Source organism: Carcharhinus amblyrhynchos, unplaced genomic scaffold, assembly GCF_965287045.1.
Source record: "Carcharhinus amblyrhynchos unplaced genomic scaffold, sCarAmb.v2.hapA scaffold_37, whole genome shotgun sequence".
NCBI classification, from domain to species: Eukaryota; Metazoa; Chordata; class Chondrichthyes; order Carcharhiniformes; family Carcharhinidae; genus Carcharhinus; species Carcharhinus amblyrhynchos.
The window spans coordinates 1,778,523-1,793,881 of NW_027649778.1; positions in this window are offsets into that span (position 1 = coordinate 1,778,523).

A 15,359-nucleotide genomic window follows, 5' to 3' on the forward strand; every position below is an offset into this window, starting at 1 on the left:
AGTCACTGCCCCCAGTTACAGTTCCCAGTCACTGCCCCCGGACACTGCTCCCGGACACCACTCCCGGACACCGCTCCCAGACACCGCTCCCGGACACCGCTCCCGGACACCACTCCTGGACACCGCTCCCGGACACCACTCCTGGACACCGCTCCCGGACACCGCTCCTGGACACTGCCCCTGGTCACTGCCCCCGGTCACGGGTGTCTGGACACTGGTCACTGTCTGAGGCCAGGTCTGACTGTTTGAAATCCTTTGTGTTCCTTTTGGTCTGAAATGAGCCCCACACTGTTGGAATGTAACTAATGAAAACACTAGTTCTGTTGTAGTGTGACCAATGGTAACACACTGTAAGGGTCAGCTGACTCAGTATAGATAAGAAGCTGTTGGGTTTTGTAGGAGCTTAGAGTGGCCCAGAGTGAAGCCTCAAGTGTTGGAGTAATGAAGTTTCTTTATTAAACCTTTCCCTTTGATGTATAATTTGGAGTAAGTCTTGTTTTACTTTATTGCCTACAACTGGAAGTTCCTTCCAGTGGGCCAACACACCACAAACCCTTACCACAACTCAGACAACGATGGCACAGTGACAAGACCACAAGAAACTACAAAAGGTTAGTGAATGTAGCCCAGTCCATCACGCAAACCAGCCTCCCATCCATTGACTCTGTCTACACTCCCTGCTGCCTCGGCAAAGCAGCCAGCATAATTAAGGACCCCACGCACCCCGGACATTCTCTCTTCCATCTTCTTCCTTCGGGAAAAAGATACAAAAGTCTGAGGTCCCGTACCAACCGACTCAAGAACAGCTTCTTCCCTACTGCTGTCAGACTGTTGAATGGACCTACCTCGCATTAAGTTGATCTTTCTCTACACCCTAGCTATGACTATAACACTACATTCTGCACTGTCCCCTTTCCTTCTCTATGAACGGTATGCTTTGTCTATATAGCACACAAGAAACAATACTTTTCACTGTACGTTAATACATGTGACAATAATAAATCAAATCACATCAGTGGTTAGCGCTGCTGCCTCACAGCACTGGGTTTGATTCCAGCCTCAGGTCATTGTCTGTGGGGTGTCTGCATGTTCTCCATGTGTCTTATAGAGACTTACAAGATAATGAAGGGGATAGATAGGGTAGAGGTAGAGAGACTCTTCCCGTTTAGAAAGGATAGCGGAACTAGAGGGCACAGCCTCAAGATAAGGGGGATGCAGTTTAGAACGGAGTTGAGGAGGAACTTCTTCACTCAAAGGGTGGTGAATCTCTGGAATTCTCTGCCCGTTGAAGTGGTGGAGGCTGCCTCGCTAAATATATTTAAGTCACGGGTAGATAGGTTTCTGATAGGCAAGGGGATTAAGGGTTATGGGGAGAGGGCGGGAAAGTGGAACTGATCCACTTCAGATCAGCCATGATCTTATTGAATGGCAGGGCAGGCTCGAAGGGCTAGATGGCCGACTCCTGCTCCTATTTCTTATGTTCTTATGTCTGCGTGGGTTTCCTCCAGGTACTCCCGTTTCCTCCCACTGTGCGAAAAACGTGCTGGTTAGGTACATTGGCCGTGTTAAATTCTCCCTCAGTTTACCCGAACAGTGCCCAGGTTCAGTTCCTGCGTCGAGTCACTGCCTGTGCACGATCATAGAATCCCGACGGAGCAGGAAGAGACCATTCGGCCCATTTATTCTGCACCGACCACAATCCCACCCAGCCCCTATTCCCGTCACCCCACATATTTGCCCTGCTAATCCCCCTGACACCAGGTGGATAGCCAATCCACCTAGCCTGCGCATCTTTGGCGTGTGGGAGGAAATCGGAGCACCCGGAAGAAACACACGCAGATGCTAAGTTCTCCCTCAGTGCACCCGAACAGGCACTGGAGTGTGGCAACATGAGGATTTTCACAGTAACTTCATTGCAGTGTTAATGTAAGCCCACTTGTGACACTAATAAATAATTAAGTTATGTGTATGAAGGATCCAGAAATGGAGGTTTTGAGCAGTTGTGACATTGGATGTTATCTATCACTGTGCGTCCACTGAGATGAGACATTTACGACAGCACGCGGGGTATTAAAGAAAGATGTTTGTTCTAATAAAGAGGGAGTTTCTGTGCAAATGCCTCTTAAACTGTGAGCCGTATTGAGACGGTTCTGTTTAAAAAGGCGGCCTTGCTTGATAATTCTCCTGTAAGAAAATAATCTTGCTACTGGGAACATTCAAAAGGAAATAATATCATCGGCCGGGCCTTCTTACATTCCTTGTGGATGTGAAGGGGGAATCTCTGTGTTTAGATAAGCACATTCAGATCTGACAGACTTCACCTCCATGCCTCTCCGGAGACCCAAAGAATATTTCCGAAGATGGGGGGTTAAACCCCAGTGTAGGGTGGCCTTTTGAGTTGCGTGCTCTCAGCTATTTGCTGTCTGGCCTGTAGCCAGAGCAATTGCTACCCACAGGCATTTTGTGAGGCATGAATTCAGGGGACCTGAGGCATCGATTGTGTTCCATTTTCTCTCAAGTCAAGGCCCTTATTGCAGGAGATGAAGATTGCTTCTACACCTCTGGGGACACAACCTGCACATTACTCCGGCAAATGAAATTACAGCCCCGACTGAGGATCTTTCCACAGCTTCAGGTCGAAGATGTTATTTAGAATCATCATAGAACCAGACAGTGCAGAAAGAGACCCTTCGGCCCATCGAGTCTGCACCAAACACAATCTCACCAAGGCCCTACCCCCATATCCCTACATATTTACATACATACATTGAAAGGATAACATTTCAGTTGGAGTACAAAGCTTGATGCTTCCGTCTTGTTTTGCACTGGGGCTTTACTCTGAAGATTTGAGCGTGGGCTGCAGTCACGTGGCTCTCGCTGGTGGTTTGGCTTGGAACTCTTGGCTTGATCCCTGCTTGACCCCTGATCTCAGCCATAATTGGACCCAGTGCCAGGGGATCAGGTGAGGATGGTAGTGCGGGCATTAAGGGAAGGCAAGACCAGACTCAGCTTTGACGTCCTCCCTTGGCCAATGCACACGGTCTCAGATCACCAATGAACACCAGTGCCCCAAAACAGGTAGAGCAGGGAACTCAAACAAATGCCCCTGCCATGAAAGAGCGCTTCAGGAGAAATTGGAGGTGAAAATGTCAGGCAGACGGCAGTTGAGGTGAATTAGGAAGCGGGGAACGGTGCTGCTTTGGTGATCATCACCAAACTGTATCCATGGTTTCAACTCGGTCATTTTGCCGGGAAGGTGGCACAGTGGTTAGCACTGCTGCCTGACAGGGACCCGGGTTCAATTCCAGCCTCGGGTGACTGTCTGTGTATAAGAACATAAGAAATAGGAGCAGGAGTCGGCCATCTAGCCCTTCGAGCCTGCCCCGCCATTCAATAAGATCATGGCTGATCTGAAGTGGATCAGTTCCACTTTCCCGCCCTCTCCCCATAACCCTTAATTCCCCTGTCTATCAGAAACCTATCTACCCGTGACTTAAATATATTCAGCGAGGTAGCCTCCACCACTTCAACGGGCAGAGAATTCCAGAGATTCACCACCCTTTGAGTGAAGAAGTTCCTCCTCAACTCCGATCTAAACTGCCCCCCGCCCCCTTATTTTGAGGCTGTGCCCCCTAGTCCTGTGTGGAGTCTTCATGTTCTCCCCGTGTCTTCATGGGTTTTCTTTTTGAAGGGGGGGGGTGCGGGGAGGCCTGGGTAAGATGCTTCAGATACCAAGACAGTGCGGAAACCAATCTGACAACCAAGGGGTTTGAACTCTGCTCACTCTCCGGGGGAAAAAAAACCTTGGACTGATCAGAACAGAGAAATCTCTGTCACCAAGTAAAGTTAACAGATGAGAAACAGAACCAGGTATCTCCAGGACAAGATGAAAATGCTCTCCATCTGCCCTTCCAACAGTGACTGAGAATCACAGAATCCTTACAGTGCAGAAGGAGGCCATTCTGCCCATCCCACCTAGGCTTTATCCCAGTAAGCCTACACATTTAACCTGCTAAACCCCCTGACACTAAGGGGCAGTTTAGCATGGCCAATTCCCCCTAATCAGCACATCTTTGGGCACTAAAGGTCAATTTAGTATGGCTAATCTCCCTAACCTACACATCTTTGGACACTAAGGGGCAATTTAGCATGGCCAATCCACCCTAACCTGCACAACTTTGGACGGCGTGAGGAAACTGGAGCACCCGGAGGAAACCCACGCAGACACAGGGAGAACATGCAGACTCCACACAGACAGTGACCTGAGGCTGGAATTGTACCTGGGTCCCTGGTATTGTGAGGCAGCAGTGATAACAATTGTGCCACCGTACAGCCCACATTCATAGCTTTAAACAGCGATCAGATCTGCAAATCAAAATTTGGTTTTAAATCACTCCTCAGACTAAAGCAGCCCAGAGTGCAAGTAACTGGCATTCCCATTCAACATCCATCCATCGAAATGATGAGCAAATCCATCATCAGTTGGGGAATAAAAATCCCTTTCCACAGCGTGATTAAATAATCCATCAATCAGCGTAAACACAGGAACCTGATTCATTTTCTGATCACTGCCACTATCGCACTGAAGATCTGTTTCTCCCTCTGATAGAAAATTCATCGCAGCCTGTTCCTGTCCCAACCCTCAGCTCCAACAAAGAACATGTCAGAGAGTTATAGGCCCCAACTCTACCACCTCGCCCGCCATGGGGTCGGTGTGGGCAAGGGTCCGACAACAGAAATCTCCCTTCACCTGGGGCAGGAATTTCCAATCTCGCCTGAGCGAGGTTGTAAAATCCCACCCATTGATTCAGAGGTTTACAGCACAGAAACAGGCCCGCTTGTCCGTGCTGCCCATGTTTTACCACCAAGCTAGTCCCAATTGCCCGCATTTGGCCCATACCCCTCTATTCCCATCTTACACATGTAACTGTTTAAATGCTTTTTAAAAGACAAAATTGTACCCGCCTCTACTACTGCCTCTGGCAGCTTGTTCCAGACACTCACCACCCTCTGTATGAAAAAATTGCCCCTCTGGACACTTTTGTATCTCTCTCCTCTCACCTTAAACCTGTGCCCTCTAGTTTTAGACTCCCCTGCCTTTGGGAAAAGATACTGACTATCTCGCTGATCTGTGCCCCTCATTATATTATAGGCCTCTAGAAGATCACCCCTCAGCCTCCTACACTCCAGGGAAAAAAGTCCCAGTCTATCCAGCCTCTCCTTATGACTCAAACTATCAAGTCCCAGTAGCATCCTAGTATATCTCTTCTGTACTTTTTCTAGTTTAATAAAATCCTTTCTGTAATAGGGTGACCAGTGTTCCAAGTGTGGCCTTACTAATATCCTTTACAACGTCAACAAGGTGTCCCAACTCCTGTATTCAATGTTCTGACCAATGAAACCAAGCATGCTGAATGCCTTCTTCCCCACTCTGTCCACCTGTGACTCCACTTTAAGGAGCTATGAACCTGTACTCTTAGATATATATCTCTCCCCAACACCCTACCATTAACTGAGCAAATCTTAACCTGGTTCTATCTACCAAAATGCATCACCTCGCATTTATTTACATTAAACGCCATCTGCCATTCATTGGCCCACTGGCACAATTGATTAATATCCCGTTGCATGTGTCAAGATCCAAGCCATTTACCCAGGGTGCAGAAGAATTCCAGTGAGAAGGATATTGTGGTCACTCAACCCTAGATTCAATCTCAGTGCACCAACAATGAAAATGAGTAAAGCACCCTTGAGATGCCTCAAAGTGCATTGCAAAATGGTTTTGGAAGCCAAAGATGGAGAAATCTAGCATGATGGGAGACTGGAATGTGCTGCCTGGGGGGGGAGGGGGGGCGGGGGGGGGCGGCGGTGAAGGCGGGGGGGTGGTGGTGGTGGTGGTGGTGAAGGCGGGATGCTTCACATCTTTTAAAAAGTATCTGGATGAACACTTGGCATGTCATAAAATTCAGGGCTATGGGCCAAGCGCTGGTAGATGGAATTAGATGGGATTTTGGTGTTTCTCATGGGTTAGTGCAGGCTCAGTGGGCCGAAGGGCCTCTTCTGCACTGTGTGGTTCTATGACTTGATCTGATTGAAGGCTTTAATGAGGGTCTTAAAGGTAAACAGAGAGTTGGAGAAGGTTAAAGAGAATTATTGAGTGTAAGACTTAGTACGGTCAACATATCATTCCAGCAAGGCGCTCTTGCATTGTTTCTCCATCTTCCAGTCCAGAGTAAGTGTTACAAACTGAAGGATTCGAAGATTAATGACAGAGTCAGGAGGCCCAAGACCCCCCCAGGCTGATAGACAGCAATTCCACTGGAGAATTCCCCTCCATTGACCACGATTGGAGTGTGTGATGATTCAGCGAGTTGTACAGAGTTTCGATCATGACTGCTCAGCCAGTTGCCTCTCTCAGACCCTCGTCAACTCTCGCTGGGGTTGAGTTCCACGCAAGTCCCTGCGATAACTCACACAAACGGCCACCCTTCACATCGGAGTTGGACAGTGTATGTTGATGGGCAATTCAACCATGATGTGAATCACAGATGGCTCTCTGCAGTTTGATCTTATCTGTGACACCCTCCCTTGAATTTGGCCCCATGACCCCACAGAATGTTCTGGACGTTTGCTGCGAAGGGATTCTTTCTGATATTTGGTCTAAATTTATTTTCTGTTAGTTTGTGTTTATTGTAGAAAACACCCTGTCTTATTGTGAAATGATTTTCAAGAGCGAGATTATCCAAACTACAAGCTGCCTCTGCTCAACGACTTTTAATGCCAGGGGTCAAATTTCTCCCCATGGCGACTGGGATTCCAGGCCCTGTTCTGTGCCCTGGGCCAGCAACTCAATTTGTGAATGAACACGGACATTAACTCATTAATTGCATTAATTGCACCTAGGGCAGTGCGGTGGCACAGTGGGTTAGCCCTGCTGCCTCACAGCACCAGGGACCCACGTTCGATTCCTGGTTTGGGTCACTGTCAGTGTGGAGTTTGCACATTCTCCCCATGTCTGCGTGGGTTTCCTCCTCCGGGCACTCCGGTTTCCGCCCACATTGCAAAGATGTGCGGATTTGCCTTGATTTATACTTGTATTAGGATACAGTGAAAGGTATTGTTTCTTGCGCAGTATTCAGAGAAAGCGTCCCCTTGCTACAGAAGGAAAGGAGAGAGTGCAGAACGTAGTGTTACAGTCATAGCTAGGATGCAGAGAAAGATCAACTTAATGCGAGGTAGGTCCATTCAAAAGTCTGACAGCAGCAGGGAAGAAGCTGTTCTTGAGGCAGTTGGCACATGTCCTCAGGCTTTTGAATCTTTTTCCCAATAGAGAAAGGTGGAAGAGAGAATATCCGGACTGTGTGGGGTCCTTAATTATGCTGGCTGCTTTTCCGAGGCAGCAAAAAGTGTCGATAGAGTCAATGGATGGAATTGGCCCCGCTAAATTGCCCCTGAGTGTCAGGGGGACTAGCTAGGGCATATGCTTGGGGTTATGGAGATGGGGCCTGGGTGGGATTGTGATTGGTGCTGACTCGATGGGCTGAATGGCCTCCTTCTGTACTGTAGGGATTCTATCCTCTTCTATGAGTTCTCTGCATTTTGGGCAATTGTCTTCATCAACAAGTTCTCTCATGCCAGGTTCAAACAGGGCAAAATTATCATGAGAGTCTCTGTGCTCTAACCCAGGATGGAAGGTTATCTCCAACAACACAGGGGACACCATTTCTCACCACAGCCACTTGCAGCCTCCATTGACTGAGATCATAGAATCATAGAATTCCTACAGTGCCGAAGGAGGCCATTCGGCCCATCAAGCCTGCACTGAGCACAATCACACTCAGACCGTATCCCCGTAAGCCCTCATATTTACCCTGTTAATCTCCCTGACACTAAGGGGCAATTTAGCACAGCCAATCCACTAAACCACCACATCTTTGGAATGTGGGAGGAAACCAGAGCACCCAGAGGAAACCCACACAGACACAGTGAGAACGTGCAAACTCCACACAGTGACCAAAATTGAACCTGGGTTCCTGGCACTGTGAGGCAGCAGTGCTAACCACTGTGCCACTGTGCCAACCCGGTGAGATTACAAAATTGCCACATCACCAAAACCATAAAAAAGTAGCATGGGGAGATACCGATGGTGTCGGCCTCACCTGTATAAGGAGCAGGTCATTGGCTATGGGGTGAGCGGCCAGTGCATGTTGTGACGATACTGTGCCTTTAATAAATGTACCTGAGTCATGTCCTGCTGTTCTTGGTATTGCCCTAGAACTGTACAAAATAGGACTTGATTGGGATGATTGACAGGTATGGTTATATGACTGGGTACAGCTGGGATTACATGGGGAACTCAAGCTCAATCTGCTTTTTACGAGAAGAGGAATTGTCTCCCTCAAGATTGGACAATGGAAGCTGCCAGATACTAGCAGGGAAATTTTCCCATTCCACTCACCATGGGAATTGTAGCAGTTTGTTGACCTTGGGCAGGCTTTTCCAGTTTCGGGGCAAGTACGAAGGAGAATCCCACCCTCAGGTTAACTTCGCTGAAACTTTGTTCTTGTAAGGATATTGCTTTGCCGTTTTGAGGATATATCCTTCTCTGAAAACTATTCGATCTTTAACCAGAAGTATTAAAAAGCTAGAAATATTGGTTCTACAGAACGGATTTATATCAATGACAGGGAATATTGCTGAATTGGAACAACAGAAATAGCTAGTTGTTAAGAATTATATTTTGTCATGTTTAAACATTTTGATTGGTAAAAGTAATGCTAATTTTTTTTTGTTAAAATCCAACTGAATTCCTAAATAAACTTTGTTTGGTAAAAGCTCCCTAGTGGGTCACTGGAATCATACTTGGAGTGAACACCTTACACTCACCCTAATGCTAAAATCAAAATCTAAAAGTTGGGTCTATATTAACTTCATAAAACACTTTGGAATTTCTGATCTGGGCCCTTAACATAAAAACACAAATGGACTTGGGAATCATTGTTCAAGATTCTCTTAAGGTTAACGTGCAGGTTCAGTCGGCAGTTAGGAAGGCAAATACAATGTTAGCATTCATGTTGAGAGGGCTAGAATACAAGAGCAGGGATGGACTTCTGAGGCTGGATAAGGCTCTGGTCAGACCCCATTTGGAGCAGTTTTGGGCCCTGTATCTAAGGAAGGATGTGCCGGCCTTGGAAAGGGTCCAGAGGAGGTTCACAAGAATGATCCCTGGAATGAAGAGCTTGTCGTATGAGGAACGGGTTGAGGACTCTGGGTCTGTACTCGTTGGAGTTTAGAAGGATGAGGGGGGGGATCTTATTGAAACTTACAGGACACTGCGAGGCCTGGATAGAGTGGACATGGAGAGGACGTTTCCACTAGTGGGAAAAACTAGAACCAGAGGGCACAACCTCAGGCTAAAGGGGCGATCCTTTAAAACAGAGATGAGGAGGAATTTCTTCAGCCAGAGAGTGGGGAATCTGTGGAACTCTTTGCCGCAGAAGACTGTGAGGCCGGGTCACTGAGTGTCTTTAAGACAGAGATAGATAGGTTCTTGATTAATAAGGGGATCAGGGGTTATGGGGAAAAGGCAGAAGAATGGGGATGAGAAAAATATCAGCCACAATGGGCCGAGTGGCCTCATTCTGCTCCTATATCTTATGACCTTAACAATGACCATTGGGCAATTTGGTCCAGAACTTTCCCTGCACTGCTAAACAAACAAAGATCTAGAAATTTCTAATTCCAGAGGGAAAGTCTCACCAGTAAGTGGAATCCATTATTTTTTTTTCTCTGGCCAATTTGAACGTCATAAGGAAATGAGATGGAAGGTGGCAGATTGTCAGCTGTGCCTTAAGCTGTGGAGGTTAGAACAGTCAGCTATGAAATAATTAGATAAAAATTGCAGGTTCATGGAACAGTCTGGTTATATCTGTAAATTAGGGGAGATCTGATAGGGCATTGTGCGTTTTGTCAGTTTAAACACTACGCTTGATGTTTACAAACCAGGGCTGATTGCAGCTGATTCTCATCATGTATCAGCTAGACTGAATCTGGTGTAAGTTCCTCTGATGCTCCCCCCCACAGTTTTCTCCCTGGCTCTGTGTTTCTCCCTCGCTCTGCCAAGTTAATTGCTGTTCCTGCATTCCAGCAGCGACCACATTTCAAAGTATTTGACTGGATGCGTAAAGCGCCTTGAGATATCCACTGCAGAAAAAAGGGTGCGGAATAGGCTCGAGTCTTGTCTTTCTCTTTTCTCGGAGATGCAGGTTTTTGCAGGAATTTGACCCCCGGGATCCCTCGAAGTAGCCACTCGAGGGCCTTTTCCTGTCCAGCTTTAATTTTCAGACTGGCAAATTCTGGAAAGTGGAAAATAGAAAAATTCACCAGCTCCCATCTCCATCCGAGAGGCTAAGGGCAGAATTTTCCAGCCCAAGCTCACCCCAAACCCAGAAAATCCTGCCCGGGGTCAACAGATCTTTGCACAGTCCGTGTCCTACCCGCCACTGGAATTGGGGAAAATTCCGCACTGATTTTCATACCTGGATACCCTCAGTCCAGTGTGGGACGCGGGTGTCGCTGGCTGGGCCAGCATTTGTTACCCATCCCTAATTGCCCATGAACTGAGTAGCTTGCTTGGCCATTTCAGAGGGCAGTTGAGAGTCAACCACATTGCTGTGGCTCTGTAGGCCAGACCGGGAAAGGACAGGAGATTTCCTTTCCGGACATCAGTGACCCGGATGAGCAGATATTTTGTTCTGGACAATTGGCAGTATTTTGTGGTCACTATTCCAGACTTCATGGGTGGGATTTTACTGCCAAGTTCATCCCGAAACCATAAAATCTTGCCAAGGTCAATGGATCTTCCCGTTGTCCGCCCCTCGCCCGCTCCCATTCCCATGGCGGGAGGGATGGTGGAATTCAGTCGCATAAATGGAATTCAAATCCCACCAGCGTTGCTCCAATAGACCTGGCTGTCTACATTTGTAGTCCAGTGACATTATCGATACCTCAAAGCCTCCCCTCTTATGAACATGGCAGCTGTAGATATTCTGTCCTGGGCAGGGGCCACTCTAACCTGCAGAAGCACCGAACAGCATTCAAGGTTAAAACCCCTCACTGATATTTGTTCCTTCATTGCATTGAGGTTTCAGAAGGTCAACCGTAATATTGGACCAACTGGCTCAAATAGCTCAGCACAATCTGGGCATTGCACCCTGTGAACTGCTTCCTCAACATCGCGCTCTGAACCATTGGCTGGCCAGCCCCTTCCCACTCAAACCATTCAGACATTTGGGTTTGAATTTTAACACCCCCAACCCAGCGGGTTTGGAAATAGTAGTCGGGATTCCATCTGTGATTCAACTCACCCTGAACTAGATGCGGTTTACGTATATACCCCACTGATCCACCTAACCTGCACATCATTGGGCACTAAGGGGCAATTTAGCATGGCCAATCCACCTAACCCGCACATCTTTGGACACTAAGGGGCAATTTAGCATGGCCAATCCACCTAACCTGCACATCTTTGGACACTGAGGGGCAATTTGGCATGGACAATTCACCTAACCTGCCCATCTTTGGACACTAAGGGGCAATTTAGCATGGCCAATCCACCTAAACTGCACATCTTTGGACACTAAGAGGCAATTTACCAAGGTCAATCCACCTGATCTACACACCTTGGACACCAAGGGGCAATTTAGCATGACCAGTCCTCCCAACCTGCACATCTTTGGGGGGGAAACTGGAGCACCCGGAGGAAACCCACACAGATGCAGGGAGAACGTACAACTCCACACAGACAATGACCCGAGCTGGGAATTGAACCCAGGTCCATGGCACTGTGAGGCAGCAGTGCTAACCACTGGGCCACCGTGCCACCCCTTTTTATGCTGGGGTGGGAAAAGCCTTGGATGGAAAGCCAACCAAGAGGCTACTCGAGGGCCTTTTCCCATCCAGCTTTAATTTTCAGACTGGCAAATTCTGGAAAGTGGGAAATAAAAAAATTCACTGGCTCCAATCTCCGTCCGGAGCTCCATTCTGACTGGCAGCACCCTCCTCCCTCATAGAGTGGGCATCTTTGGATCACCCTCGTGCCCTCAAGCCTCACAAATTCACTGATTACCCCTTCACCAACCCCCACTAACCCCCAAACACCAGCACACTGCAAACCCTCCCAGGGCATCCCCTATCTCTCCTCCCCAGGACCCCTGCCACTTAGACTGACTTCCTGCACTGAGTCCCATGCCTGGGGCCGCAATACCCCTCCCGGCCACTGCAGCGCTCTGCCTGGATGGGCTGCAGAGCCATCGGTCAATCAGATTGACCAGGAGATCACCATGGCGTTTCTTCCTTGTAGGTGTGGATGGGAGATCCCCGTGCTGCCAATCGATTTTCAACTCCATTTTCCAGTTTGCTGACTACACCACCGTAGTGGGTCAGATCTCAAACAATGACAAGACCGAGAACAGGAATGAGATAGAGAATCTGGTGAACTGGTGCGGCAACAATAATCCCTCCATCAATGTCAACAAAACAAAGGAGATTGTCATTGGCCTCTGGAAGTGTAAAGGAGAACTTGTCCCTGTCTACATCAACAGGGATGAAGTAGAAAGGATGGAGAGCTTCAAGTTTTTAGGTGTCCAGATCACCAACAACCTGTCCTGGTCCCCCCATGCTGACACTATAGTTAAGAAAGTCCCACCAACACCTCTATTTTCTCAGAAGACTAAGGAAATTTGACAAGATCAAGCTATGACTCTCACCAACTTTTACAGAAAAACCTTTTCCTCAGATCCCCTCTAAACCATTGACTCCTCACATACACTCAAGTCTTAGACACTTCTGCTATGGGGAAAAGATTCTTACAATCTATCCTATGAGTGCCTCTGATAATTTTCTAAACCTCCATCATAGAACATAGGACATTACAGCACAGTACAGGCCCTTCAGCACTCAAAGTTGTGCCAAGCTATGTCCAATCCCAAGATCAAGCTATCCCACTCCCCATCATTCTGGAGTGCTCCATGTGCCTGTCCAATAACTGCTTGAAAATTCCTAAAGTGTCCGACTCCACTATCACAGCAGGCAGTGTATTCCACACCCCAACCACTCTCTGAGTAAAGAATATACCTCAGACATCTCTCCTATATCTCCCACCATGAACCTTATAGTTATGCACCTTAGTAACAGCTACATCCACCCGAGGAAATAGTCTCTGCACGTCCACTCTATCAATCCCTCTCATAATCTTATAAACCTCTATTAAGTCGCCTCTCATCCTCCTCCACTCTAAAGAGAAAAGCCCCAGCTCCCTCAACCTTTCCTCATAAGACCTACCCTCCAAACCAGGCAGCATCCTGGTAAATCTCCTCTGCACTCTCTCCAATGCTTCCACATCCTTCTTATAGTGAGGTGACCAGAACTGAACACAATATTCCAAATGTGGTCTCACCAACGTCCGGTATAGTTGCAGCATAACCCCACGACTCTTAAACTCAAACCCCCTGTTAATAAACACTAACACACTATAAGCCTTCTTCACAGCTCTATCCACGTGAGTGGCAACCTTCAGAGATCTGTGGATATGAACCCCAAGATCTCTCTGTTCCTCCACATTCCCCAGAACCCTGCCGTTGACCCTGTAATCCACATTCAAGTCTGTCCTCCCAAAATGAATCACCTCGCACTTATCAGGGTTAAACTCCATCTGCCAGTTTTTGGCCCAGCTCTGCATCCTATCAATGTCTCTTTACAGCCTGCAAGAGCCCTCCACCTCATCCACTACTCCACCAATCTTGGTGTCATCAGCAAATTTACTGACCCACCCTTCAGCTCCCTCTTCCAAGTCATTGATAAAAATCACAAATATCAGATCCCCTCCCTCAGCCTCCCCGGCTCCAGGGTAAACAAACCCAGTCTATCCAGTCTCTCCTGAGAGCTGCCGCCCAGGCAACACCCTGGTGAATCTCCACATTACCCTCTCCAGTATAATCACATCCCTCCCGACCAGAGCTACGCACAATCCTCCATCTGTGGTCTAACCAATGTTTCATAAAGTTGCACCAAGACCTCCCTGCTCCTGAAGACAAGAGGGAGCCCTCCTTCGACAGGAGTGTGAGAGAACAATCCATTCCCCAGCCTGACAGGGTACGGAACGGAAGCAGGACGACCGCTAGTATGCAGGCTGCTTGGAGAATTCAGGAGAATTCCGGATCAAATCATGGGGAATGTGAGACTGAGCTGCCTCAGTCCCAGTAGGTGCGGAAACTTATCCTAGCCACTTACCCCATTCCATCAATGGAACCCGTAATAAGTTTTACATTTATTAAGCTAAGGAACAACATTTATTCAGAACACATCAACTGAGAAATGGCCCTGGAGTGTGACTGGTCAGTGGCTGTTAGTTATTTTCACGACTTCACTCTCCCAGTTCAGGTAAGTGAGAGAAGAGGAATATTATATTGGAATGGTTAAACAAATCTGTCTCAGGTTGACAGTGGCCAGCCCAGGTTTAATTCCTACACAGTTCAATTCCTACCAGTTCTAGAGCTGGTCTGAAGTCTCCAAGAGTAAATTGATTGATTTATTATAGGGCGGCACGGTGATTAGCACTGCTGCCTCACAGCGCCAGGGAGCCGGGATCGATTCCAGGCTCGGGTAACTGAGTGGAATTTGCATGTTGTCTGCGTGAGTTTCTTCCGGGTGGTCCAATTACCCCCCACAGCACAAAGGTGCATGGGTTAGGTTGATTGGCCATGCTAAATTATCCCTTTGCAGTAGACCTTCCAAATCACATCACCTCACATTTCTCCAGGTTTTATTCCATCTGCCATCTTTCGGCCCAGGTCTCCAGCCAATCTGTATCCTCTGGCAATCCTCCTCTCTATCCGCTACTCCCCTAATTTTTGTATCATCTGCAAATCTACTAATCAATCCACCTACATTTTCCTCCAAATCATTTATATATATTACAGGAGCCCCAGCACTGATCCTTGAGGAACTCCGCTTTGTCACAGACCTCCAGTTAGAAAAATACCCTTTCACTGCGACTCTCTGCTTTCTACACCCAAGCCAGTTTTGTATCCATCTTACCAGCTCACCGCGGATCCCCTATGGCTTCACCTTCTGTATCAGCCTGCCATGAGGAACCTTATCAAAGGCTTTACTAAAGTCCACTGCCCTGGGCAATCTTTCTTGTCACTTCCTCAAGGAACTCAATCATGTTTGTAAGACATGATCTCCCCTTCACAAAACCATGCTGCCAATCACTAATAAGCCTAATCTCCCCCAAATGTGAATACATCCTGTCCCTAAGAGGGGATCTAATAGAGGTATATAAGATTATGAAGGGTATA